This window comes from Lepidochelys kempii, chromosome 9 (assembly GCF_965140265.1).
Source record: "Lepidochelys kempii isolate rLepKem1 chromosome 9, rLepKem1.hap2, whole genome shotgun sequence".
Lineage (NCBI taxonomy): Eukaryota > Metazoa > Chordata > Testudines > Cheloniidae > Lepidochelys > Lepidochelys kempii.
This window is the reverse complement of record NC_133264.1, coordinates 12,721,869-12,749,483: the sequence shown is the minus strand read 5'-3', so window position 1 is coordinate 12,749,483 and position 27,615 is coordinate 12,721,869. Positions and strand designations below refer to the sequence as shown.

Sequence of the window (27,615 nt, the reverse complement as noted above, 5' to 3'; positions counted from 1 at the left end):
TTCGGTCCCTAGTCTTTAGCTGTGCATTGGGTTCTTCCGTCCTAAGTGCAGGACCCTGCACTTATCCTTATTGAACCTCATCAGATTTCTTTTGGCCCAATCCTCCAATTTGTCTAGGTCCCTCTGTATCCTATCCCTGCCCTCCAGCGTATCTACCACTCCTCCCAGTTTAGTATCATCTGCAAATTTGCTGAGAGTGCAATCCACACCATCCTCCAGATCATTAATGAAGATATTGAACAAATCCGGCCCCAGGACCGACCCCTGGGGCACTCCACTTGACACCGGCTGCCAACTAGACATGGAGCCATTGATCACTACCCGTTGAGCCCGACAATCTAGCCAACTTTCTACCCACCTTATAGTGCATTCATCCAGCCCATACTTCCTTAACTTGCTGACAAGAATACTGTGGGAGACTACATTGTAAAGTGTGAGACTACATTAACAACGTGTTAACCCTTGAGGGCTCAGTCAAGTGCTAGCTCATCATTTAGCAGTAAGTCATTCCCTGGGAAATATCCCACCCCCTTCCACCCTCTGACTTCACCACCTCAACCAAGCTTCACAATCATCATTGCTGTGTACAGTATTAAAAACTGTTTAAAACTTATACTGTACATATATATTAGTGTGTATATTATTAATATATATATTAGTCTTTTGTCTGGTGAAAAAAAATTCCCTGGAACCTACCCCCAACCCCCGCATTTACATTAATTCTTATGGGGACATTGGAGTCGCGTAACATCATTTTGCTTAAAGTCGCATTTTTCAGGAACATAACTACAATGTTAAGTGAGGAATTACTGTACTGGGATTTGATTCATTCTTCTTTTATTTATTTAACAATTTTTTCCTTTTCTATTTCAGGCATCCATCTTTTGCTCAGAGAACTTACATAACAATTAAAAACAGAAATTATGAAATTATTACCAACACTATTTGTTTGAACTGCAAATACCCAGCTACCCAAACACCCTTTTCAAGATCATAGCCCCATTGTGCAAGTGCTGCGTAAACATCCAAGACCTACTTTCTGCTCTGAAGAGATTGTAATCTAACTATACAAGGCTGATGAACAACATGAAAGTGAAATGATAAAAGATAAATCTCCTGTGCGATTTTTTTTGTGAAACACATTTTTCTTGAACCATCTGCTGCAGCCTTCCTCACTACCAGAGACCCAAGCTGATCTGCTCTACACCTATTGTTACTGAATGTATGCTGACTGCCATCCCACAGAAAGAGATTCAGGTTCAGTGTGTGATAAAAATAATCAGATGGTGCCCGAGTTTACTGAACATGCCAAACAGTTGCATGGCCTTTCCTAGCATTCTGCAGTCCTTGCTGGAAGGTCCAGTTGCTTCAGGGGTGGGATAACATATATGCAGAAAATAATCACCATATACACCTCTACCCCGATATAATGCGGTCCTTGGGAGCCAAAAAATCTTACTGCGTTATAGGTGAAACCGCGTTATATCGAACTTGCTTTGGCCTCGAGCATTTCTGTTAATAGTCAGCAAATCATTTTTGTTAGAACTAACACTGTGTATGCAGTACCCACCCCCCTCTCCTTGTCCCCTGATTACCCCCTCCAGAGACTCCCCCGCCCCTAGCCACCCCTCCCAAGACCCAACCCCCATCTAAGCCCCCCTGCTCCTTGTCCCCCGACCGCCCCCTCCAGAGACCCCCCCCATCACCTCCAGAACCCCACTCCCTACCCAACCCCCCTGCTCCCTGTCCCCTGACCGCCCCCCAAGACCCTCTGCCCCTTATCCAAACCCTCGGACCCGGCCCGGCACCCTTAACACGCTGCTCAGAGCGGCACGTCGGAGCCAGACACGCTGATCCGCCAGAGCGCGCAGCCCCGTCCCCCAGAGCACAGCTTTACCACGTTATATCCGAATTCGTGTTATATGGGGTCGCATTATATCAGGGTAGAGGTGTATTAAGATTAAGATTGTTGGCAGCTATATACAATAAATTCCATGCCTACAACTGACATTAAATGCTTCCACTACCGAAACAGATTTAATAATGAGTCCCTTGTTCTGGGTATAGATGGGGCTAACAGAGTATTAGGAAGAGCTTTTTACCAAATCTGTACTGCACTTGGGACAAAATAACGTGACTATAATTAGCACAGCAATAAATATGATTTCTGCTATTTTAAAACTGACATAGCATATTCTCAATTACTCAAGTATGAGAAGAATCAGTTCCTGGTCTTTTTTCTGAACGTCAGTTACATAGTCTTCTGCTTGCGTAGAATTTTCTTCTTATTAGCTTTAGAAAATATTTTACAGATTTAGATTCCCAAAATGTATAATACTATATTTTTAAACAACAGATACCCTCACTTCTAGCCAAACTTTGTAATAGCTTTACTTTCTATAAAGAAGTTCTGTTCAGAGTCCTTACATTCTCTTCTCTCACTCTGAGCCATAGGGCTGAGGTCAGGAAACATAAAAATGTGTCCTCATTCAAAACACTCTTGCCCTCATTTTTGGCCTTTGGCACCTACCACCACAAAAAAGCCCCAGCCTCCCCCTCTTGATTTACAATATAATCTCGGGGGAGTGCGGGGTGGGGGGGACAGTCCCTCTTTTTCTGTACAGTGCATCCTTCTTTGCATTTAGACTAAAAGAGCGGTTAAAAAAATTGTTTCATAAATAAATCAGAATCCAGAAATTCTTTACCCATTAGTACACCAATTACACTTATTGCAAGAACATGTTCTCCTTTGTGTGGTCTTTCCAGGATTCTGCTGCTCTATAACTAAGCTTCAGAATTTGCACTAGTGTTATCAAAATCATCTCTTCATTATTGTTCGAATTGCTATTCAGCTACCTGTGCTAGCCAATCTAAGTATTATGACATTCCCTCCACTGGAGGGGCAAAGGGGAAAATTTAAGACTAAATAGTATGACGATCATTTGTATTTCAAGAGAGCCTAAAGGCCTCCAGGCAGCTCAGGACCCCATTGAACTAGGCACAAATACCGACCAAATTCAGCTGGTGAGTACATAAAATGGGTCCAGAGTCTAAATAGTCTTCACCCATTTCCCACCCCCAGACAACAGAAGCCCATACAGTTGGATCTCTGTCCAGTTTTTGTAAGAGTGCCCAGCTGGCAAATAAGTTCTGGGGTGGTAGCAGCCATTCTACATGGCAACATCTCCTGACATTCACATTTTACAATGGAAAAGTCACAAGGAGTTACTGTTGTTCAGAGCAGCTGGCTTGCTACCAGCTCCTGAGTAAGCATGCTACAAATGGATAAAGACAAGGCAACATGAATGCCCTGAGATCTATACATGTCTCGAAGCACCTTCACACAGTACTGGCCACCCACCATCCCCTCAAAATCACAGACCTACCCAGCTGTCAATTCATTGGAAACGCTGTAATGGAACAAGGCATTTCCCTTCCTGCAGACTTCCTCAAGAGGTCAGATCTGGGTTTCTATCTTATGAGTCTTATGTACTTTAAACTCCCCTTCCAGATACGTCATGAATACTTGTAGCTTGTCACTTCTAGAAACAATCTGTTCAAACTTTGCTTTCATTGACATTTCTCAGTGCATACCAGGTAGAGTCCCCTGCAGGCTACAACAAGAAACTCTAAGATCAACCTGTGATGTGCAGAGACAAGCTTAAGAACACCCAAATATCTCTGTCTCTCTCTCGCTCTCTGTTATATTTAGGTACTATGGAGTCTCATTTAAAGGACTTCATAAATTAAATAAAGTTCTTTTTCAGTAACTTCAAACCAGTTGTATTTACACAACCAAGTTAAAGCATATTCAGATCAGTCTTTAAAAAAAAAGCAGCTATGCTTCTGAATTATCTGAGCCAGGACTCACCCTTTATTTTAAATTATTGTACTCTAGGCCTATTTCATTTTCCCAGGTCTGACCATATTTTAAAAATATTATATGCTTTATTCCAATCATCTTTATCACTCCTAAAACAGACAAGGTAGGTAAGGTAATATCTTTTATTGGACCAACTTCTGTTGTCTCAAAACTCGTAATTTCCACCTACAGAGTTCTTCTTCAGGTCTGGAGAAAGGAATCAGAGTCAGAGTGTCTGAGCTAAATACAAGTTGGAACACACAGTGAAGCGTAAGGGGTAACACAAGTTGCAAGAAGTCACTTAAGACAGAGTGTTCAAAAAGGGTTAGATTGTTATACAAAAGGGGTTTGAAGTAGGCCATTAAGGGTTAGCAGGCAGGTGTGTGTTATGGTTGCAATGAGCCATGAAACCAATGTCCCTGTTAAATCCATTGTTTGTAGTATCCAGCAATATTATGAATTTAAGTTCCCAGGGCTTGCTTTTTGAAGGGGTTGTGCAGGTTTCCTTTGGGCACAAGTATTGAAAGATCATATATGGAATTCATCCAATAAAAGATATTACCTTACCTTCCTTGCCTCTCATATTCTGGGATCAACACAGCTACAACAACATTGCAAACAACTATGGAATATATCATTCCTGCATAGACAACCCCACTAGAACATACACCAAATACGTTAGCATTTCAAAGGAGCAAAGAGTTTCCCTAAATTAATTCAGAAAATATGAAAACCTGGAAATTGAAATGGTAAAAAAAGACTACAGCAAGGAAAACACATGTACCGTAACAAATAATGGAGTCAGATATAGGAATTGGCACATCACTCACTCCTAAGTTTATCTGTGTCTGCCACGATCCTCCCCCAGTTCCCTCACAAACCAAAGCCCATGTTGCTGGGGACTCCAAAAGCGGGGTGGGGGGAATGGAAGAGAGCAAATCATGGTATCTGCACTAACTACATCATCTTGAAGAACCTGTTACTGTAGGGTAAGTAAACTTGTTTTCTTCTTCAATGATGTGTACGAGCTGATGGTTTTATCTTCAGGCTTTAGGTGGCCTGTCCATGTGATAAGACACTATTCTTCAACTGGAGTCATTGCTTCTGTTGGAGCAGCTGCTCTTGGTGCCAGACTTGAATACCTAAGATGTTAGAGTTGGTTTCGATGTGGGTGGCATCAGCATCTATGAAGATACCAGGTCTGATCTCAGGGTCATCCTCTCCAGGCTGGTCTTTGCTGTTGCTTGTCTACTAGAGAGGTTATAGGAGGAAACTGGCCTAACTGCTATCAGGACTCTAGAGTTAGCATCCTCAGGATCTGAAGAGGCCTTCACAGATTGCTAGAAGAGCCGAATCTTCAACTGTATGTTTTGAGACTTTCCAGTTCTTGTGCAGAATGAAAGGCTCACTGAGCATATGCTAAGTATGTGGGATTCTCCTAAACAGAAGAGGCACCTGCTGTGTCCATCTTTCAATGGAATTAGTCTATGTCAGGAGGGGCAGAGCTTGAAGCCTACAGGTTTTGTACCTGTCATATTGAAAACCCTAATACAGGGAGGTCTGTAGAGGGAGTGCACATGAAGGTTGACCATAAATATTCAGTCCATATGAGTCAATATTGTTCACAGTAGTCATAAGTCAGAAAATCAGATGCATTTTGAAAGTTTTATGAAGTGTTTGAAAGAATTTAACTAAAGCTAAGAACTAGAGGGCTGGACACTCACCAGCTTCTATCTTGCTACAATGGGAAGTAAGAGGGAACTGAGGAAGGGCCACAGATGCTCCACCCTTTGTGCCCTCATACAGGAGCACAAGGAGTCAGTCATAAGACACATGTGGATGCTGCCATTCAGAAACAATCTGATCTCATGCATGTACATGCTTACAGTGGGACACATATTCTGAGAAGAACCAATGTTAACACAATGCTAAAGTTATGCAATTTAGTGCATAAACGTCAGCAAATGCAAGGTCATCTCGGCCTCTTGCATTATATGTATATATTGCATTACAATATGATCTTTAATAACTGATCACATAGTATTCCTTAAATACAATACACCTGCAACATTATTTTTCTACAGTATAACATAACAGTTAGCAATAACAGTAGTAAACAATTATATTGTGGTACCTCTCAAAGGATCCATTCAGTAATATAAATGTTTACTACAGGATTGTGCTGGGTGGTGTACAAACACAAGAAAAGGAGACAATCTAAAGAATACACTGAAGTAATATTCATTGAAGTAATGACCTGTGTGCATTTAACATGGAAAAAAACTGCATTTACATAAAAATACATAGTAAACAGAATTAAGCCATATACTTCATGCATACTATTGTAAAACAGAATAAAAAAACCTAACACAGTGGCAAATATACAGGGTCACATTTAAATTACATGACATATGAGAAAAAAATACAAAATCTGCTGTGATTTATTCATAACTAACTGTAACACGATCAAGAATTTTACAAACAATTAGAGTCTCTCCAGCAAGGACTGATTCACATACACTCTCACCGACTTTATTTGACTTGGGAATAGGCCCTTATTCAAAGGGACTACTCCCAAGCATATGTGATTTCAAAATTTGGCCTAAATATGCTACAGCACTGGGAAATACAAAAATAATGTCTTCAACAGTTTATGAGAAGGATTCCCTCATTTCTGTTTTACACATGAAGTCAAAAAGGTATATCTAAACTGAAAGGGGGTTCAGAAGTACTACTGGATCTGAACCTCATCAGCCCTGAATTTTGGGGAAATCTCAGATCTGAACTGGATCCTGGATACCAATGTTATGATTCGGTCCCATCTCTAAAATCAATACTGTTTAAAAAAATAGCCACAAATCAACATGTTGTGATTAAACAGCATTAAAAGAGAAGATTATACTCCTAGGTGAAACCTTATTGATAAAACGTTATATCAGCCCATATAAAGAACTAAAATTAAACAGCTATATATAAAATGACTTATTATAAAGCAAATATAAAAACATATATACATGTTATTCTTATGACATAAAAACTTAATAGGGACACCCTGGCAAAACTGATTTTCAGAACACAACTATACCAGGTAATCATATCTGGTGGTGTACATAAACAAAAGAAAATACTCTTTATACTGCAGTTCCAATACACGCATATAGCTCCCTTAAATTACAAAATTAACTTTAAAAAAACAAAAAAAAAACCACTGATATATAAATAACCCAATATTGGTGAAAACATACCAATAATTATGAAAAAGTGCTAGCACTGAGCAAGTCAGTAGCAGAAAGTTAAATTTATATATATTGGGATTTGTTGCAAAATGGCATCATTACGTTTACTCCTGGGGACATTCTTACCAAAAAATTTAAATTTCTGCAAAATTCTGCAATTTTTTTGTGTTAAAACAACAGTACGTAATAACGCCAATTTCAATTATTTTGGGAATTTATTTCAAAAATACTTGTCAGCAAATATGTCTGTAACAATACAGACACACAAAAATTCCCTCAGGAGTAGAGAGTTAAAGAAACCCCTGTGACAACCCAGTTCCTCTTTCTCTGCCCCGCCTGCCCTAGAGCCTAGCCAGGGGGCCAGACACCCACAAACCCTCCCCCCTAGAGCCCAGGCGCAGAGCCCCCCTTGCCCAGATACCCATGCTCCCTTCCCCCCCAGAGTCCATCCATGCCCTCCCCGCAAGTCCAGACATCAACACTGCCTCTCCCCCACACTCCAGAGCCTAGGGATCCAGAGGGTGAAACAGCCTGATGCTCGGTCCCAGGCTTGCACAGCATTTCCTGCACGCCATTCTCTCCTTCCCTCAGGGCATGCTGGAAACTAACTGCAGCTTCCAGGAACCCTCTAGCTCCCTCTCCTTAACACCCAGCAGTGTCTTCTACGTGCGAGCTGGGCATTGCGCAGTAGTGCAGAATTCCCCCAGGAGTACTATGTTGTATTCCAACCTTTTCAGAAAACTACAAGCAACTGAAGATAAGGCTTTACCCTGGACTGCCAACTTCAGCCAGAAAGCTGCACTACTCAGGAGCATCCAAATAGTGTTATTACTTGGGCTGTCAAGCAATTAAAAAAATTAACCGTGATTAATCATACTGTTAAACAATAATAGAATACCATTTATTTAAATATTTTGAAAGTTTTCTACATTTTCAAATATATTGATTTCAATTACAACACGGAATGCAAAATGTACAGTGCTCACTTTATATTTATTTTTGATTACAAATATTTGCACTGTAAAAAACAAAAGAAACTATTTTTCTATTCATCTAATAAAGTACTGTACTGCAATCTCTATATCATGAAAATTGAACTTATAAATCTTTAATTATGTACAAAAAACTGTATTCAAAAATAAAACAATTTAAACAAATTTTATTATTCAATAAATAAATGTTATTAAAAATAAAACAAAGTCCACTCAGTCCTATTTCTTGTTCAGCCAATCAATCAGGCAAAAGAGTTTGTTTACATTTGCAGGAGATAATGCTGGCCTGCTTCTTGTTCACTATGTCACCTGAAAGTGAAAACAGGTGTTCACATGGCACTGCTGCAGCCGGCGTTGCAAGACATTGACATGCCAGATGCTCTAAAGATTCATATGTCCCTTCATGCTTCATCCACCATTCCAGAGGAATTGCGCCCATGCGGACGACAGGTTCTGCTCGACAACAATCGAAAGCAGTGCGGACCAACACATGTTCATTTTCATAATCTGAGTCTCATGCCACCAGCAGAAGGTTGATTTTCTTTTTTGGTGGTTCGGGGTCTGTAGTTTCTGCATCAGAATATTGCTCTTTTAAGACTTCTGAAAGCATGCTGCAGCCCTCCTCCTTCTCAGACTTTGGAAGGCATTTCAGTTTCTTAAACCTGGGGTCAAGTGCTGTAGCTATCTTTAGAAATCTCACATTAGTACCTTCTTTGCGTTTTGTCAGACCTGCAGCGAAAGCATTCTTAAAATGAACGACACGTACTCAGTCATCATCTGAGACTACTATAACATGAAATACATGGCAGAATGTGCATAAAACAAAACTGGAGACATACAATTCTCCCCCAAGGAGTTCAGTTACAAATTTAATTAATGCATTTTTTTTTTTAACGAGAGTCATCAGCATGGAAACCTGTCCTCTGGAATGGTGGCCAAAGCATGAAGGGGCATACGAATGTTTAGCATATCTGGCATGTAAATACCTTGCAATGCCAGCTACAAAAGACCCATATGAACGCCTGTTATCACTTTCTGGTGAAATTGTAAATAAGAAGTGGGCAGCATTATCTCCCTTAAATGTAAACAAACTTATTTGTCTTAGCAATTGGCTGAACAAGAAGTAGGACTGAGTGAATGTATAGGCTCTAAAGTTTTTTTGAGTGCAGTTATGTAACAAAACGAATCATACAGTATCACTGTTGGAAGGGACCTCAAGAGGTCATCTAGTCCAAACCCCTGCTCAAAGCAGGACCAATCCCCAACTAACTCATCCCAGCCAGGGCTTTGTCAAGCCTGACCTTAAAAACTTCAAAGGAAGGAGATTCCACCACCTCCCTAGGAAACCCACCACCTCCCTAGGAAACCCACTTCAGTGTTTCACCATCCTCCTAGTGAAAAAGTTTTTCCTAATATCCAACCTAAATCTCCCCCACTGCAACTTGAGACCATTACTCCTTGTTCTGTCATCTGCTACCACAGAGAACAGTCTAGATCAATCCTCTTTGGAACAAATCCCCCCTCATTCTTCTTTTGTGCAGACTAAACAATCCCAGTTCCCTCAGCCTCTCCTCATAAATCATGTGTTCCAGTCCTCTAATCATTTTCGTTGCCCTCTGCTGGACGCTTTCCAATTTTTCCACATCCTTCTTGTAGTGTGGGGCCTAAAACTGGACACAGTACTCCACATGAGGCCTCACTAATGTCGAATAGAGGGGAACGATCACGTCCCTCGATCTGCCGGCAATGCCCCTACTTATACAACCCAAAATGCCTAGTAGCCTTCTTGGAAACAAGGGCATACTGTTGACTCATATCCAGCTTCTCATCCATTGTAACCCCTAGGTCCTTTTCTGCAGAACTGCTGCCGAGCCATTCGGTCCCTAGTCTGTAGCAGTGCATGGGATTCTTCCATCTTAAGTGCAGGACTCTGCACTTGTCCTCGTTGAACCTCATCAGATTTCTTTTGGCCCAATCCTCTAATTTGTCTAGGTCCCTCTGTATCCTGTCCCTACCCTCCAGTGTATCTACCACTCCTCCCAGTTTAGTGTCATCTGCAAACTTGCTGAGGGTGCAGTCCACACCATCCTCCAGATCATTAATGAAGATATTGAACAAAACCGGCCCCAGGACCGATCCTTAGGGCACTCTGCTTGATACTGGCTGCCAACTAGACATGGAGTCATTGATCACTACCCGTTGAGTCCAACGATCTAGCCAGTTTTCTGTCCACCTTATAGTCCATTCATCCAGCCCATACTTCTTTAACTTGCTGGCAAAAATACTGTGGGAGACCATACCAAAAGCTTTGCTAAAGTCAAAGAATAACACATCCACTGCTTTCCCTTCATCCACAGAGCCAGTTATCTTGTCAAAGAAGGCAATTAGATTAGTCAGGCATGACTTGCCCTTGGTGAAGCCATGCTGACTGTTCCTGATCACTTTCCTGTCCTCTAGGTACTTCAGAATTGATTCCTTGAGGACCTGCTCCATGATTTTTCTAGGGACTGAGGTGAGGCTGACTGGCCTAATGTTCCCTGGATCCTCCTCCTTCCCTTTTTTTAAAGATGAGAACTATATTAGCCTTTTTCCAGTCGTCTGGGACCTCCCCCGATTGCCATGAGTTTTCAAAGATAATGGCCAATGGCTCTGCAATCACATCCGCCAACTCCTTTAGGACTCTCGGGTGCAGCGCATCCGGCCCAATGGACTTGTGCACGTCCAGCTTTTCTAAATAGTACCGAACCACTTCTTTCTCCACAGAGGGCTGGTCACCTCCTCCCCATGCTGTGCTGCCCAGTGCAGTAGTCTGAGAGCTGATCTTGTTCATGAAGATAGAGGTCTTAAGAAAGCATTGAGTATATTAGCTTTTTCCACATCCTCTGTCACTAGATTGCCTCCCTCATTCAGTAAGGGGCCCACACTTTCCTTGACTTTCTTCTTGTTGCTAACATGCCTGAAGAAACCCTTCTTGTTACTCTTAACATCTCTTGCTAGCTGCCATTCCAAGTGTAATTTGGCCTTCCTGATTTCACTCCTGCATGCCCGAGCAATATTTTTATACTCCTCCCTGGTCATTTGTCCAGTCTTCCACTTCTTGTAAGCTTCCTTTTTGTGTTTAAGATCAGCAAGGATTTCACTGTTAAGCCAAGCTGGTTGCCTGCCATATTTACTATTCTTTCTACACATAGGGATGGTTTGTTCCTGTAACCTCAATAAGGATTCATAAAAATACAGCCAGCTCTCCTGGACTCCTTTCCCCCTCATGCTATTCTCCCAGGGGATCCTGCCCATCAGTTCCCTGAGGGAGTCAAAGGCTGCTTTTCTGAAGTCTAGGGTCCGTATTCTGCTGCTCTCCTTTCTTCCTTGTGTCAGGATCCTGAACTCGACCATCTCATGGTCATTGCCTCCCAGGTTCCCATCCACTTTTGCCTCTCCTACTAATTCTTCCTGGTTTGTGAGCAGCAGGTCAAGAAGAGCTCTGCCCCTAGTTGGTTGCTCCAGCATTTGCACCAGGAAATCTACATTTGTAAGTTGCATTTTCATAATAAAGAGATTGCACTACAGTGCTTGTATGAGGTGAACTGAAAAATACTATTTCTTTTATCATGTTTACAGTGCAAATATTTATAATTAAAAATATTATGAAGTGAGCAGACACACTTCGTATTCTGTGTTGTAATAGAAATCAATGTATTTGAAAATGTAAAGAACATCCAAAAATATTTAATAATTTTCAGTTGGTATTCTATCATTTAATAGTGCGATTAAAACTGCGATTAATCACAACACATTTTTTTAATTGCGATTAATTTTTTTTTAGTTAATCGCCCTGTTATTACACAAGAGTATAGGGACAGAGTAGGGTGGCTAGGGATTTGGGGGTGGAGGCTAAATCTGAGTGCATTTCCCCTTCCCTCGGATGGAAGGGTGAGGGATCTGTATGACCCTGGCTGGCTATGAGAAGTTTCTTCGTACCCACTGAGGACCCTAACAAGTCTCTGGAGAGTACAGAGGATGGAGCTGCAGATGCAAAGAGAAGGGAGCCCCATTTAAACTGCTTCTTGGAAAAGAGGCGGGAAGGTTATGAAAATCCATTTCCTGCTGGGAGGAAGCACCAAGGCTAAAGATATCTTGCTCAGTCAGTCTTTGGTCCCCAGGATGCAAAAGCATTCCTCACTGAGAGGAACAGCTGAAGGATGGGGACAAAGATACCTCTGTCTCAATTATGAATCCTCCTCTGTGACCCCCTTTCTGCCTCCCCTGGCTTAGAGGCAGCTGCAGGGCCAGCTGCAAGCCTGGACAGGGAAGTGTGCTGCATTCCCCTAGTTCCAGACCACTAGTGGACTCACTGCCAGCCAGCTGAGGTGAGAGTGGGGCAGGGTGTGCAGAAAGAATGGCTGGGATACACTGTGAAGTCTGGACCCGCTCTGGAAGCTGTGGCAGGCTGGAGCAGAAGAGAGGCAGAACTGGGTTTATCTAGGCTACAATAAAGTAGACAGAGTAGAGAAACTTCAACCAGCAGGAACCTGCTGCAGGGAAGCAAGGAACAACTGTGCAGCAAAGCAGGGATAATTCAGAATTCAACAGTCTGGGCTTCATAATCTTCTCTATCAAAACTGGTGCTCAGCCTGACTGGCAGAAGAAAGAGGAACACACAGGGCCCGGAGTGAAAGATTGGGGATCTGTCCATTAACTTTGATGGGTTTGGATCAGGCATCTCATGACTGCAATGGCAGAGACAACATCCTGACTGAGCCCAAACATGGAAAGATCCAGCCCAAAAGGATTATTTTTGAGAAAGTTACATACATACAAAAACAGGGCATTATAATTAAAATGACCTGCAATTTTAATGTCACTATCATGATCAGTACACATTTTCTGTTTGCTTTTTTTGCTATTAGAAAAGCTCTTCTAAACTGATTGCATTGTCAAGAGACGATTCACATAATCCAACCAGCTACTGTCGAGGACATGAATTCTGTAGAAATGCCCAGTTTGTACCATATTGCAAGCATGTTGAAGCAGGGACTAACCCTTCTTACATGTCTGGAAAGCACCTAGCACCCCATGAGTAATACCATAAACAAATAATATTTAACACGGCCACCCATTTGACACAAAATCCATCTGTCTTCATTTTCGGTTTATAGTAGCAACAGATTATTTCATGGAGATCTGCTACCCTTAGCTATACCTCCGGTCACCAGCTCCTCTCCAACCCTCAATCCCCAGAAAAGACCCTGTTTCTCAAGCATTTGTTGCTTAAATCCAGTATGACTGCTCATTAGTACAATAATGTTCTCAATTGTTGGGATAGTGGCTCTTGTAAGCGAGTTTTATATGCAAAACAGGGCTCTATGTAACGAAGATGAAATTCCAACATATACAATTGTCTTTTAATGGGAAAGTTGACATCAAGCATTAAGTTAATTCGATTATTTTTCTGTATATGCTGTTAGTAATCAGGTTTTCTGGCTCTGTTTTCTGTTCAAGTTGAATCGTACAGTTGAATTACTTGAACTTCTGGTGAACTGCACCAGAAGGGAGGAAAAGGAGCTAATGCCTCATTTGATCTTGTGACCATAAATTTGTGTTTTCGTTCCTTTTAAGGTTTGACCATCTATTTTTCCAACTAATTTATGTACGTACCTGATACTTTTATATTTTTATTCCTGAAAACAGAAACTGCTTAACAGCCAATTTGTCTTCCTCTCATTTCTTAACTATTCCTAATTTCTATTTTATTTCGAGGTTATCATTAATTAACACAAATTTAAAGCTGTCTTCTTCACAACCACGCACACCCACACCTCCACCAGATATGTGTCTCTTTTCATTTTAATATACTCGCTTTACCTCAAATACAGTAATTCACAGAAAGAGCAATTTTTCTAACAAGGAAAACAAAAATAAATGATGAAACTGCCTACGTTGGTTTTACGAACTCTGCTATGCCTCATTGCCAGATTCAGACTGTTATATAAATTCTCTTTCTTCTATCCTTAATAGGAACTTGGGCTCTGTTCCTGCTCTTGTTTTTAACTGTTTTATGACATAGTTCTCAGATATGATTCCACATGAACATGTGTGCAAACATGTTAAACCATGTGTTAAGAAGACATGCAGAGCCCTGCTGCCTATAGGAGTTTGTCATTTTTGCACCTTGTGTGTTCTTTTTGTGAGGACAGAAATTCCAAACCATGGGGGACATCTTGACGTGAGTAGCCCCCATTCTTGCAAGTACTGAAGTCAGAGACTGTTCCTCTGGGAAAGTACTAAATCTGGGATTAAGATCAGAACCTAGATTAGAAGAACTATATTATAGGCTTCAGATTCTCCTTTGTTCTGAACAGTTCTTAAGTGGCCACTCCAATATAGCACAGTGCTGCCAAAACCGGAGCTCAGTGTGGGCACATAAAACCAGGTTAAAGAGAAAATGCATGACACCCATTTTCAAATAAGATTTTGCTCATCCAGGGCCCAGCGATGTAGCCTTTAATTCCACAACCTCCATAGGGAGGTTCAGTCCTATATACACGATTTAGGCATCAGGAATGGCAAGAGCAATAGGAACAGACTAACAATGGTTCTCATTTTCTCTTTTCTATTACAGAGAATGTTCCACCAGTTCCGTTTGGCCCAGTGCTTTCCACCCCTGTGATCCCACTGCACGGGTTACCTGCCAGAGGCTAAATATTCTGGCTATTTAGATTACTTTTTTTAATTATGATTTTTCTGAGAATTCTTAGTCAAATCCTATTTCTAAATTGTAAAATACTTTGAAATTTGGCAGAGAAACTACTTCAACAAATGGCACTGTGAGAAGAAATGGTGACTACATTTTGTTCGTAAGCACAGTGGCTTCACTTTCATTTGATTCTGTCCATAATGAACTTAAACTCATGGCAGGAAGGATGTGGCTTCTCTCTTTGCTCTGTCCTCTTTTCGGGAACAGTCTTCCTTGACTGTTTGCTCAGTAAGGGATTAAAAAGTAACTTCTTACAAAGACAACAAAACCTTCCATAAAGTGATCAGGATGCAGCCGTGTACTTGAATTTTTAGTTCCTGCCAAAATAAAAACTTACACTGCCCAGGCAGGCTTCCATACTGGCACATAGAAACCTTTTAAAAAGGCCATCAAACTATTATGGGATAAATGGTATCTCAAATTAATCCTCAAATAGGGGAGAGAGTATTTTCATAGGTCCTACTAAATCTACATACCAATCGATTATATGTTACCAATTCATGCTAGTCCTATAATAATGCCCTAGAGTCCTTAGTCCATATATACTATAACTACTCAACCACAACCAATCAGACAAAAAATATTGCACCTTCACAACCAATTATCCTTATCCCATAATAACTCCCACTGACTTCAGAGGGAGCAGAAATGTGTCCTAAGTAACAAAAACCCCAAGTTTGAGTGAAAACCAAGTCGTGAAATGAATTTTCATAACTTTATCAAAGATAGATTAGAAAAATTTGACTGAAGTTCCCTTGCAGAATATGGCTACATCACTGGTAAAACCTCTCTTCAGTTTCATGCATACATGAACTGTTCTACTTGTTTTTTTGTAAAGTATATTTACACTGTGATCTAAATTCATACCTGCCACAATTCTCCACTCACTTTGTTTAATTTAACCCTAATGTGCCACTTATGTTACGTATTTAAACAAAACTTCTTGTACTAAATGCAATACCTCACTGTATTTCATAACTGTCAATGCTATGATAATAACGTTCTATAAAATGCCAGCTGAAGCAGCATATTAGTCAAAGGTATATGGTTGATTCTCTTACTCTTCTACTCCCAATCCTATACATGTAACATGTGTGTTATGGATTTATAGGCAAGAGCTTTATTGCACCTTAGATAAACATTTTACCAATTTTTTTAAAATGCTGTAGAGTCTAGGGTCCCAGTTTAAGTCAAGAAATTTCTCTGACAGAATTTTTATTGATTACTAGTTAAATTTCATATTCTGTGCCAGATTATTTTATTGTATTTTGCCACTTTTCCAGTGACTTCTTGGGCTACCGCATTCTGGTTCATAAAAGAAATATATTGATAATTCTAAAATATTATTTTGTCACTGGATTTACTTTGCTCCAAACTTTTGGAAATGAATATTTTTTTAGTTATATTCCATAAACTGTGAAAGCAAACAGTCTTAATAATGAATTTCAGGAGCAATTTTAAGCCCCAATCTTGCAAACACTTTAAAGCACGATTAACTTTAAGCATGAGAGGGGCTTGTTTACTTCAACGGAATTACTCATGTGCTTAAAGTTAACCAAATGTGCAAGTATTTGAAGGATGAGGGCCTTTGTCTTTCAGTATTATTTCTTATAGTGCTCCTACTCGTATTTCTGCTGTTAGTCATCTGCAACACATGCTTAGTGCCCACAGTGACCTGAAGGATCCTTAAGAGAGCAAAGAAAAAAACCAGTTACCTACAATAACTGTTGTTCTTTGAGATGTGCTGTTCACATATACAGCCCACTGCGGGAGTATGTGAACCCAAAGAACTCAAGCCGGAGACTTCTGCCAACAGTACCACGTGTCCCTGCTCTCCTCGTGCATTGAACCGGGGGCATGTCTGCTGCCTCCCTTTCCATCCCTTCTCGCCACTTGTGAAATTATTGACTAAAGTATCAGGGAAGTTGGGAAGGTCATGGAACATGTCATGGAACTTATATGTGCACATCACATCTCAAAGAAAGTAAGTAACCCACCATTTTTTTCCTCCCTTGAGTGATTGTGCACATATACATTCCACTGCAGGGGTCTCTGTAGCAGTTCCCTTACAGGTGGTGGGACTGTGGGATATCTGGACAGAGACTGCAATACTGACTTGTCAAAGTTAACATCGTCCCAAAAGTTACATATAGACAATCATGCTGCTCTCTGCAGATATCGGTTATGGGAATGTTGCTCAGAAAAGCTGAGGAAATGCACTGAGCCCTGGGGGAGTGAGAAGTTATTTTCAGGGGAAGAGAGACTTTTGCAAGATCTTAACAGAATTTGATACAGTCAGAGATACAGTGTGAGATATGTTGAGCTATCAATGGTTTGCCTTTGACTCTCTCGGCATAGACTACAAAGGGTGTGGGAGAGGCTCTGAACAACTTAGTGCAGTCTACATAGAATACCAACGTTGTACAGACATAGGAAGCATGAAGTTTTTCTGCCTGACTCTGACCCCAACTCTTGCTTACTGAACCTGGCTCTTGCAATTTCTCCAATTCCCGCTCAAAAACTATCATCCCTGACATGTCCTGTGACAGCTAGGCCAGACCACCTAAGCCTCAATTCCTTATACCACCATGAACCAAGAAATCCAAGTTCACAATACACTTATCATCCACCAAAATTCTGAATTTACTGATGTTGGTGGGTGAGAGAGAGAGTTATAAAATGTATCACTTTGATCACACAGTCCCCAAAAGACTTCCATTGTTCTAGAGTTCAGAGTGACAAACTGAAAAACCTAGAGTCCTACAAAAAATTACACTGTTTTAAAATCACACACAGCATGAAAGAGTAAATCAGTCCTTTAAAACTGAGGTTTCAACAGTACTAAAATCCCATCTCATGTCTGCTGAGCCAAGAACACACACAAGTGCAGGAATGTATTGGCACTGCAGATACAAACATGCGTGGGTCTCACTCCCTTCCATTATCTGTGCCCAAAGGCTCTGATGGAATCTTTATCTTTCCACAGCTCATATAAAAGCACTCTCCAGAGATTCAGTCCCCTGCCAGCATACAACACAGACACTAAGAACACCACAACGTGTGCACAAATCAGCATCTTGGGACACCTGGTTGATTGCCCAACTAGGAGCTGAGGATTTCAGTACGCAGTGTTCCCCTAACTTTTGAAAGATAAGTCCCCAGCATTTAGGAAAATAAAACCAATATACCCTCCTCCTTCAACCCTTCATGCATGGTTAAAGGCCTGCTGTTCCTTCTCCTTCCGATCTTGCAGCGTGTGAGGAGGCCAAGGGAGGGCCCTGTGGAATTTGTGTGTTGCACAGGGATTGAGGGAAGGTTCTGTAATGGATCTTTGGGTAAGATGCCTCTTCCAAGACCTTTTTTCCACTTCTCCAAGTACACCCCTTTCAAGTGACAGGCCCACTCCTCCACTTCTTTTTGGGATGACATATAACCACTCTCCAACTGGGTCTGTGGGTTACACCCCCTCTGGTTACCTAGCAGGCCCAGCAAACTTGGCACCTGCAAATTTGCTTCAGGAGCCTCTGGACAGTAACCACGTGCAGTGACACAAAAGCAGCTTCTCCACAATAAAGTACGATTTATTTGCCAAAAGATACACAGCACTCAGACAGAAAACAACAAAGAGACCTATACACATATTGTCTCACCTATGTGTAGCATTCCACTCAATCCCCTAGGCAGAGGTGACTTAGCCACTCCCCCTCCTCCTCTCCCACCATCCTCACCTGCCCACAGCTTGCCTTGCTGCAGATCCTGACTCTCCGTCAGTTTGTGTCAGCTGGCCATAACTGACTACTTCCCCACCTCACTCTGCAGAGCAAATCTATTAGCTGATCAGTGTCTTTTTATCTCCAGGTTCTCAGCCTTGACAAAACATCTATGTAACCAGGATGGGGTTGAGGAGTCACCTCTTCACAGCTATTAAACTGGCTATTGTGTTTGAAAGTTTATTGGGATGCTCCTTATCTACGCCACCATATAGTCCTTCCTGCTGGATTCCCCAACAGCCCCTTTTGATCTAACGCCGTAGCAAGTAATCCATCATGAACACAAAGGCACGCACAATATTCATAAAAATAATGCAGATATTTCCAGTTTCTCCACAGGTTCATACACACTTAATATGTCAAGGGAGAAGCTCTGCACCTCAGGAAAGCACTTACAACAGCTGCCCAGCTCCTAAGATTCACTGGAGAAGCCCTTGTAAGGTATGTGGACATGGTCTTCTGGTGGTATCTAGTCAAATATTTCTGGAGTATGGAATCTGCACCCTCTATTGCCAATTTTTTGCAAGGCAGCAGAACTTTGGACTCCTGGAGAAAGAGGCTCCAGGCTGGAGTTAGGAAAAGTATCTTTTTAGTCGCAAACAGAGCATATTTGATATAGAAGCTACTGAAACACAAACATTCCCCTTTTCTCCCCTTTCCCCAGAGTTAATTGTCAGTTTGTGAATGGAAAAGTTGAGGTGTCGGAGATTCAAGATCTGCCTCCATCCCCCTTTCTTCTTGGGCACCAGGAAATATTTGAAATAGAACCCTGTGCCCTGAAAGGCTGAAGCGACTGGTTCCACTGCTCCTCTCTGCAGGAGGAAGTCCACCTCTAGGGTAAGCATATTGTTGTGAGAGTGATCCCTGATACGGGCTCAGGGCATAGAGGAAGTAGTGTCAAACTCAATCATTTAGCGATGTCAAATGACATGCAGGACCCACTTGTCCATTGTTGTTATGCTCCATGCTGGTAAAAAGTTTGTGACGGCCCCCAAAAGGGGTGGTTGGCAACTGCGTTGGGATATAAAGTGGTTGACTGCTCTAGATGCACTCAGAAATATTGCTTATGCAAAGATTGGGTATGCTGCGCAGAGGGCTGCACTGGTGGACAATGTGGATGAGATATGTGGACCTTCAGGCACTTCTGTGGAGGTTCATGGGCTTGCTGGTGGTAGCACTGGGGAGTTCTATAGCATCGTGTGGGCGATAAAATTTTCGTTTCAGCACTGGCATATATATGCCATGGGATTGCAGGTTGGCTCTACAGTCTTTCAGTGACTGTAAGAAATCATCCATTAATACTTAGTCCTGCCTTGAGTGCAGGGGACTGGACTAGATGACCTCTCAAAGTTCCTTCCAGTTCTAGGATTCTACGATCTTCTGCCTGAAGAGATGTGATTCATCAAAAGGGAGGTCCTCAACTGTGCTCTGTACTTCTCTAGAGAAACCTGAGGAATGTAACCAATATTCTCTCCTCATGACTCTTCCAGTCACCACTGTACTCAAGAACACGTCCGCAGAATAAACTGCAGCCTGAAGTATGTCCTAGAGACCAACTTGCCCGCCTCCAAAATAGCTTAGAAGCAGGCACGATCCTGCTGAGGTAGTTTATCTGCAAAATCCGGCATCTGCCCATAGTTTAAAAAAAATTATATTTGGCCATCAGTGCTAGGTAGTTCAAGATATGGAACTGGAGGTTGGCTGAGGAAGAGACTTTGCTACCCATAGTACCTCTTTACCATTATCTTTGGGTGGCAGCGTATGTGGTTGGGCTATACCACATGGTGCGTGCTGGTTGGAGAATGCCATTGTTGATTGGTAGGGCCACTCTGGCAGGTATTGATGCATGCAAGATGTCTAGTAGTTGGTGCTGACTGTCTTGCACTTCCTCCAATGGAATCTGAAGAGCCTTAGCAAGTCTCCTGAGCAGCTCCTGAAATTGACAGAAGTCATCCAGTAGAGAAGAGGGAGTCAATGACACAGCCAAATCCAGGGGTGACATCGGGAATCTCTCTGGATCCGTCAGTACCGATGGAGCCGGGCTGACTTGCACATCATCCGGTCCTGGTTCCAAACAATGAAGGATGCGATGGTGAGACAAGGGATTCCTTCCAGGTTGAGCAAGAAGGTTCTGAAGGCACATATAGGGGACGCAAGCTCCAATATAGCCAACGTGGTTGATCCTGCTGTTGCTGCAGAACTACCCATAGAGCTGGGTACCAGTGGCTCCTGGGCTGAGGAAAGAGAGGATACTGCCACGGTGGTGTCAGAACCCTCTGTTAGTCATGCCTTCAGAATGGAAGCAGTGGACCACATCTAGTATCTGAATCCTCAGACTTGGAGGAACCAAAGTCCTGTACAAATGGGGGCACCGACGGGGCCAAAGGAATGGCGTGTGCTGTAGGAGCACAACCAGAGGGCAGCAGATCCAACACAGAAGAAGAGGCCCTCTTAGCACGCGAATAGACTAGAACAGGCAGAGACATCAACCATTCCTGGGCAAACTATTCATCCCATTCTCCCCGGCGTTAACGGCACCCGGTCCACAAACAGAACCAGAGCCAGCAAGGGGGCCTGCCTTGGGACTGATGAGTCACAATGCACCAGCCGAGCCGATGCAGAAGGGCTGCACGGTTCGGGAACTGGGACCAGCAGATCTGGCGAACAATGTGACTTCTTTTCACTCTTGTGGGCCTTGGAATGCGCCCCTTCTCTGTGGCTAGAAATCATGGACGGTGCAGCATCTTTCTTGGATCTGGGAGAAGACTTACAGCCATGCTTACACACATGCTTCTGTGGTTCATAGCTAGGCCCCAGCGCGGGGTCCATAGCACTGGTACCTGCAGAACCCAAATGGGACTCCGTGGAGGGAGGTGCATCCTGGACCGCTCAGGCTAATGTATCTGGGGAGGGGAAGGGGGGCTGGTCTTCAGCCAGGATCCAACTGTGGTCCCATGGCAACCTCCATGAGGTGCTTCTTAAGGTGTAGGCCCTGGCCTTCATGGGTAGGGGCAGGGAAGGAGAAGCAGATACTGCACCTGGACATGACATGGGCTTTCCCCAAGCAGTACAGACAGCTATGTACAAGAATAGAAACAGTTTTTCTGGAAAGTTTGGAAAGTGCATCACCAAGTATGAGAGAAAAGCAGAAGCTCCAACTCAGACGATGTGGTGGTGAAAAGAAATTGAAGTCGCGGTCACTCCATCCCACTCTTTATCGCCTCAGGTGAAACCAAATGGCAATTCAAGGTCGTATGCATGGACCAATGGAAGCTATTACTTTTAAAAGCTCCGGCTCCAGGAACATGGTGCATGCACATAACCCTCAGTGGAATACACAGGGACCATCACTTGAAAAAATAAACAGATTGTCCCACTGAAGCATAACCTGTGGCAAATGAAGCAGAATAAATTTTTTATTTGTTTTACATAGGATATTTCTATTAATAAAACCCAGCATAGCATTTGCCCTTTATGCAACACATCACATTGTTGACTCATTCAGTTGATCACCTACAATAAACTCCAGTTTATTTATGGCCTGCTGCATTCGCCCATTTTATATTTTTCAGTTTGATTATTCCTTCCTTTGTGAATCACCGACTCACATTTTCTTGACTTTTAGACTATTTCTCCGTTTTGTCAGAGTCATGCTGTATTTCAGTTATAGTCTCCCAAGTACTTATGTTGCCTTCATACTGGCTTCAGATTTGATTAGTGTACTCTCCACACCACACAATGGAAATATTAATAAGTAATAATTCTTAAGTTTATTGGTGGTACTAACAACAAAAACTCCTATGGGAGCTCATTCAAGACCTCCCAAATTCAAAGAGAACTATTACTAAATTACCTTTGGTATCTGATTTTTATAAAGCTAATTGCAAACACCTTACACAATTATAATTTTTTAGAGTTCTCCAATTTCCCTATGTGAATGTAATTTGGAACTATACCAAATGTTTAATTTAAAGTCAAGATGCACTTTGAACACTGCATTTCCTTTCTCAAGTAAGATGGGTAGCCTATCAAAGAGAAAAAAGAAAAGTTAGTTTATTATGATCTTTTATTGACAAACCCATATGATCTAGTGATTAAAGAGGGGACTAGGAGTCTTGAATTTTATTCTTGACACAGCCACGAACTATGTGAGACCTTGAGTAAATATGTACCTACTTCACTTCCTCAAAGTGGGGCTGTGAAGTTTTGGGCTCTATGGATAAGTAGTAATACAGACTCAACTCCCTTCACTTAGTGGGAATTATTTGTTAAATTGAGCCACCTCATTCATGGTTTTCTCCAAAGGTTCTCAGAAACATTACAGTTGAGTGGGGAGTATATATCTGAAGACTACAGCGATACTGTAATTTTTGCTTCGCTACAGTGAAATACTGTAAAATGATGTAATGCCCATTAATTCAATTTCAAAATTTTTCTTAAGGAAAATGCATCTTAACTTACTTATTTACATGCTGTTAACATAGTTACTTACTTTTGCACAGAGTGTACATTAAATCAGGTTTAAAATTAGAAAGGTGCAAATTAGAGAAATTATGAGATTTGTGTGTTTTATACTCTTCTTTCTGACTGAGAATCCTGAAAGGCCACTGACACTACAAAAAAACAAACAAAACAAACCACAAAACAAGTGTTGCTGGATCATTGAATAGAAGGATCAGACACACTTGGGACTCAATCCTACAAAGATACTGAGTACAAGGATCCCGATCAAGCCAAGTACTTAAGCTTGTGCAATACTATCAATATCTGAGTAGTGCCATGAACTTGAGTGTGACTAAATACATGCTCAATATTAGAGATGTATTTCAGCTTAAGTGCTTTGCTGCACTGAGCGTTTGGCACTTAGTACTTTGCAGAATTGAACCCTAATTCCACAACCCAAGATAGAGGTGTTTGGGGGGAAAATAAAAATTCCTTTCAGGTCACCTACTGTCACCATTTTATCTACAGAGTCCACAAGGAAAATAACTCATATAGTAATACCCACCTTTGGGAAGATGGAAAACTTGTCTGACCTGTCTTTTAACTTTCTTAGTATTTGGGTATAATTCTAATGAAAAGATAAGTAACTGTTCTGAAATAGTTGAAAGTAAAATATGTCTCATCTCTGTAGTGATAGCAGCTCTTATGAAAGTACTGAAGACCATTTCTTGATGCTCCACGTAGCAGTTAAGTATCTTTTATTATTACTGAACCAAATAGCACGCCCTTGAGACTGTACAATTCTGTGTTTGATATACTTTGTGGGGATGGAAAATTAGGACTGAATGCAACAAGATTTCAAATACAGATCTTCTCAGTATTTTAAAATTTAATGAAGTATTAAGACTAGCTTAATACAGAATGAGTCATGTTTTTAAGGGAAGCAATAACACAGAACTATATTTCAAATCTTGGCTAAAAAGATGTTCTGAAATAAAAAGAAAGCAATATTGCTTTCTGTTGGAAAGTAGCTGAGATTAGCAATAAAATTTTGGAGCGAATAGAAAGATCTGAGGGTACAGCTAGTCTCACGCTTTTGGACAGTGAATGCCATTCTACCCTGAAAAGTGAATGGATGAAAATGGCATCTCCATAACTCAACAGATCTGCTCCCTGTGGGTGAAATTCATCACTGGGCCAGCATATTACCTATGAAACACACATACCCCATTTTAAGGGCTTAGCTGAGACTTAAGTGGTGCATAGGGTTTGCATAGGTCAGGAGTGGGCAATAATTTTCTCAGGGGGGCCACTCCACAAATTTTGATACATAGTCATGGCCCGCACTTTTCTACTATACTAATGGAGGGGATGCAGGGTCTGGAAGGGAGTTTGGGCAAAGGAGAGAGCTCTGGGCTTGTGCAGAGCGTTGGGGTACAGGAAAGGGTGAAGGTTTTGGGCTCTGGGAGGGAGTTTGGTGCATGAGGATGTTTTGACCTGTGGCAGGAGATTGGAGTGCGGGAAGGGGTGCGTGGTTCAGGCTCTGGCCAGGAGGCGCTTATCACAGATGGCTCCCAGCCAGCGGCGCAGCAGGGCTCACGCAGGCTGCCTGCATGCCATGGCACCATGCCGCTCCCGGAAGTGACTACAGCCGGCTGCTGCTGACACATCTCTGCATGTCCCTTGGTGGGAGGGGGATAGCGAGTCTCCATGCGCTGCCTGTGAAGTACTGCCCCCTCAGCTCCCATTGGCCGGTTTCTGGCCAATGGGAGCTGTGAGGATGGTACTGGGAGTGGGGGCAGCGTGTACAGCCATCTCCCCACCCACACCAGGGGCATGCAGAGACACACCAGCAGCAGCCGGCCACTTCTGGGAGCGGTGTGGGGCCACAGCAAGCAGGCAGCCTGCCTGAGCACCCCGCTGTGCCGCGGGACTTTTAGCAGTCCGGAGATCAAAAGGGGGCAGCCAAAGAGCCTGGCGGGCTAGACAAATGTTAGACGGGCTGGATCTGGCCCGCAGGCCGTATGTTGCCCACCCCAGGCATAGGTCCACTGCACAGAGGTGATTTTCTCGGAGTTATATTTGCTCCCTTTAATGACAAGGTAATATTGCATTATGTTTCACTCCTGGTTGTCTTGTCCAGCCAATGCAGCTTTTCCGTCTTATGCATCATCAGAGTAGTTTACTAAATTCAATATCAGGACAAATGAGTTACATCTATACAAACCCACTGCCTTTTTTTGGGGTTACTTAGAGCACAAGATGAAGGCAGTGAGGTTGTGAAACTTTAACTAAGGCTGTAATTGATTTGCATATCTTTTAATACTCATGCTTATATAAAACGAAGGACCCAGTTCACCTCTCAGAACCCAGGGGGAATTTTCAGGGTTCTCAGTTAAAAAAAAAAAAAAAAAACCACCTAACCAACCAAACATCTTTTTTATTTGTGAACCAAGCATATTTGTCACTTTTCAGATTAGAGCTACAGGTTATGATTTTAAAACTGCTGCACTGTGACAAGAGAGGACATCAAAATTACAAGGAAAGCAATCACACAGGGAGCTGACCAGAGATAGAGGCAATAATTTGAAACCTTTCCCTGGTCCTCGCTTCTGTGACTTACTCCCCCAGCCCTCACTTCTGCTCTCTATCTGCTCAACCACTACAAAAGCAACAATAACTTTAAAACAGTCTGCAATTTTAAACTTGCAATAATCTACAATGCTTATTAACATTACACAGAGGGAGTGAGAAAAGATTACATCAGGCTTGCCCATTTCTGTGAGCAAAGAGTAACTTCACTAGTTTTATGCTGGCAAATATGTTGAAACAAGAAACTGCTGGCACTGCATAACTTTTTAACAAAAGAAGCTGTTAGTATTGAAATGAAATTGCAAAAGCATGCTACTGGGGGTAGTAGAATATCTAGCCAAATCAACCATTTGCCCATGCTCTTGGTCAGAATTAAACTATTGGTTGAAACTAAATATGTTGCTATATTTGCCCACAGGATGAAATCTGGAAATACTTGTAAATTCCTTTGTCAACTGGTATAAAGCTTTGGTTTTTGCTGCAGAAAATTCTACTTGCTTTCTAAAAGTAAGACCTGGTCTACACTACAGGGCTAGGTCAGATGTAAGATGCTTAGCATTAACCTAGCTGCAGAAGTGTCTTCACTTAAATTTGGCTCCCGCCAATGTAAGTATCTCTCTACACCTATTTAGTAACACCACCTCCCCGAGTGGCGTAGCACCACAGTTGATGTAATTAGGTCGACAGTGTCAGTGTAGACACTGTGTTGCTTACGTCAACTGTTACTAGCTTTCAGGAGCTGTCCCACAATGTCCAAAACTGACAATGCAATCTATGCAAATGTTCCTGTTGAGCACGCGCACATCCCACACAAGGAGCCAAATGCTGCATACAAACAAGCGATTTAATAACTGCAGTGGCTGTACGCTTACGCAAGTTAGGTTCTTATAATTTTGTAGTAGAGACATGGCCTAAGACTTTCAAAAACATTATTTACAATATAAGATTGACTTACAATGGCACTGGAAGAAAGAATCGTACCACTTTTTTGTAGGCAGTTAAAATTGTATTTACCATTGGCAGTGCATTGATGTAGGGAAGTTCTCCTGTCTGCTGCCTCCAGTCACAGGAAGATGATGCTGAAAAAGAAATGTAGAGACAAATAAAAGGATAAGTTTTAATATTTAAAAATAGATGTGCTAACAGAATAAAACACAGATTAAAAAAAAAAACAGTATCAGTTGTGGGACCAGATGGCTCAGGGGATCACTAAGAGACACTAAAGTTTTCACCTCAGAATTTATATACAGACTAAATCAGCAGTGATTGGGAGTGGTAATAACAAGAAGAATTAGTTTTCCTATCAGCCTGTTGCTAGTAGACAGGTGTCCACAGCATAAAAATTACCCTTGCAATTGTTATCCTTCTGCAGGTACAGAACTTATGAATAAATGACTATGGACAATGAACTGTCTTATGCCATTAGGCCCTGGACACTTGCATCCACATTCAGTGGAAATCCACACAGACACAAGGGTCCATCCCGAAGGAGCCTATCGTTGGACCATGCCTTTTGATATATTTCTCCAGAGTCAGGTTCTTAGATGTTGGCATGTTATTGCCCATGCCAAATCTGTTCTAGCAATAAAAGACTTCAGTTTTCTGTGATATTTATGTAGCACCTTTTGTAAGCACTAAAACAAAAAAATCCTTGGTTTGACTGTAGAACATTCATCTTGAATGTTTAATTGGGGTTGGAAGTGGTAAAGGATACATGTACATCACATTAGTCGATATAAGTGTGCACATTTGGAAGAACATGCAAAGCTGTTAAATTTACCAAGTTGTACAGTAACTTAGAAAACTGAGAAAGTCAGCTTATTTTAGCTGCATGCAAACATTTGAAGAAATATGTTGTAAAAATCCTGCAGGTAGGACATTCAAGAGCAGACTGGTGTTGAGGAAGATTACTTTTTTAGTCTACCAGCCTTAATGTATCTTTAAAAAAAAAAGAAAAAAAAAAAAG

The 27,615-nt window shown here is 41.8% G+C and overlaps 1 protein-coding gene across 11 annotated transcripts in view; it reads right to left on the bottom strand.

The window, feature by feature from the left end:
• TBL1XR1 (TBL1X/Y related 1) overlaps nt 1-27,615 on the bottom strand; it is a 172,856-nt gene that overhangs the window by 79,076 nt on the left and 66,165 nt on the right. For all 11 annotated transcript variants that reach the window (XM_073359336.1, XM_073359338.1, XM_073359337.1 and 8 more), the window contains one exon: nt 26,664-26,728. The gene's annotated coding sequence lies outside the window, so the exon portion shown is untranslated. The remainder of the gene's footprint in view (nt 1-26,663; nt 26,729-27,615) is intronic.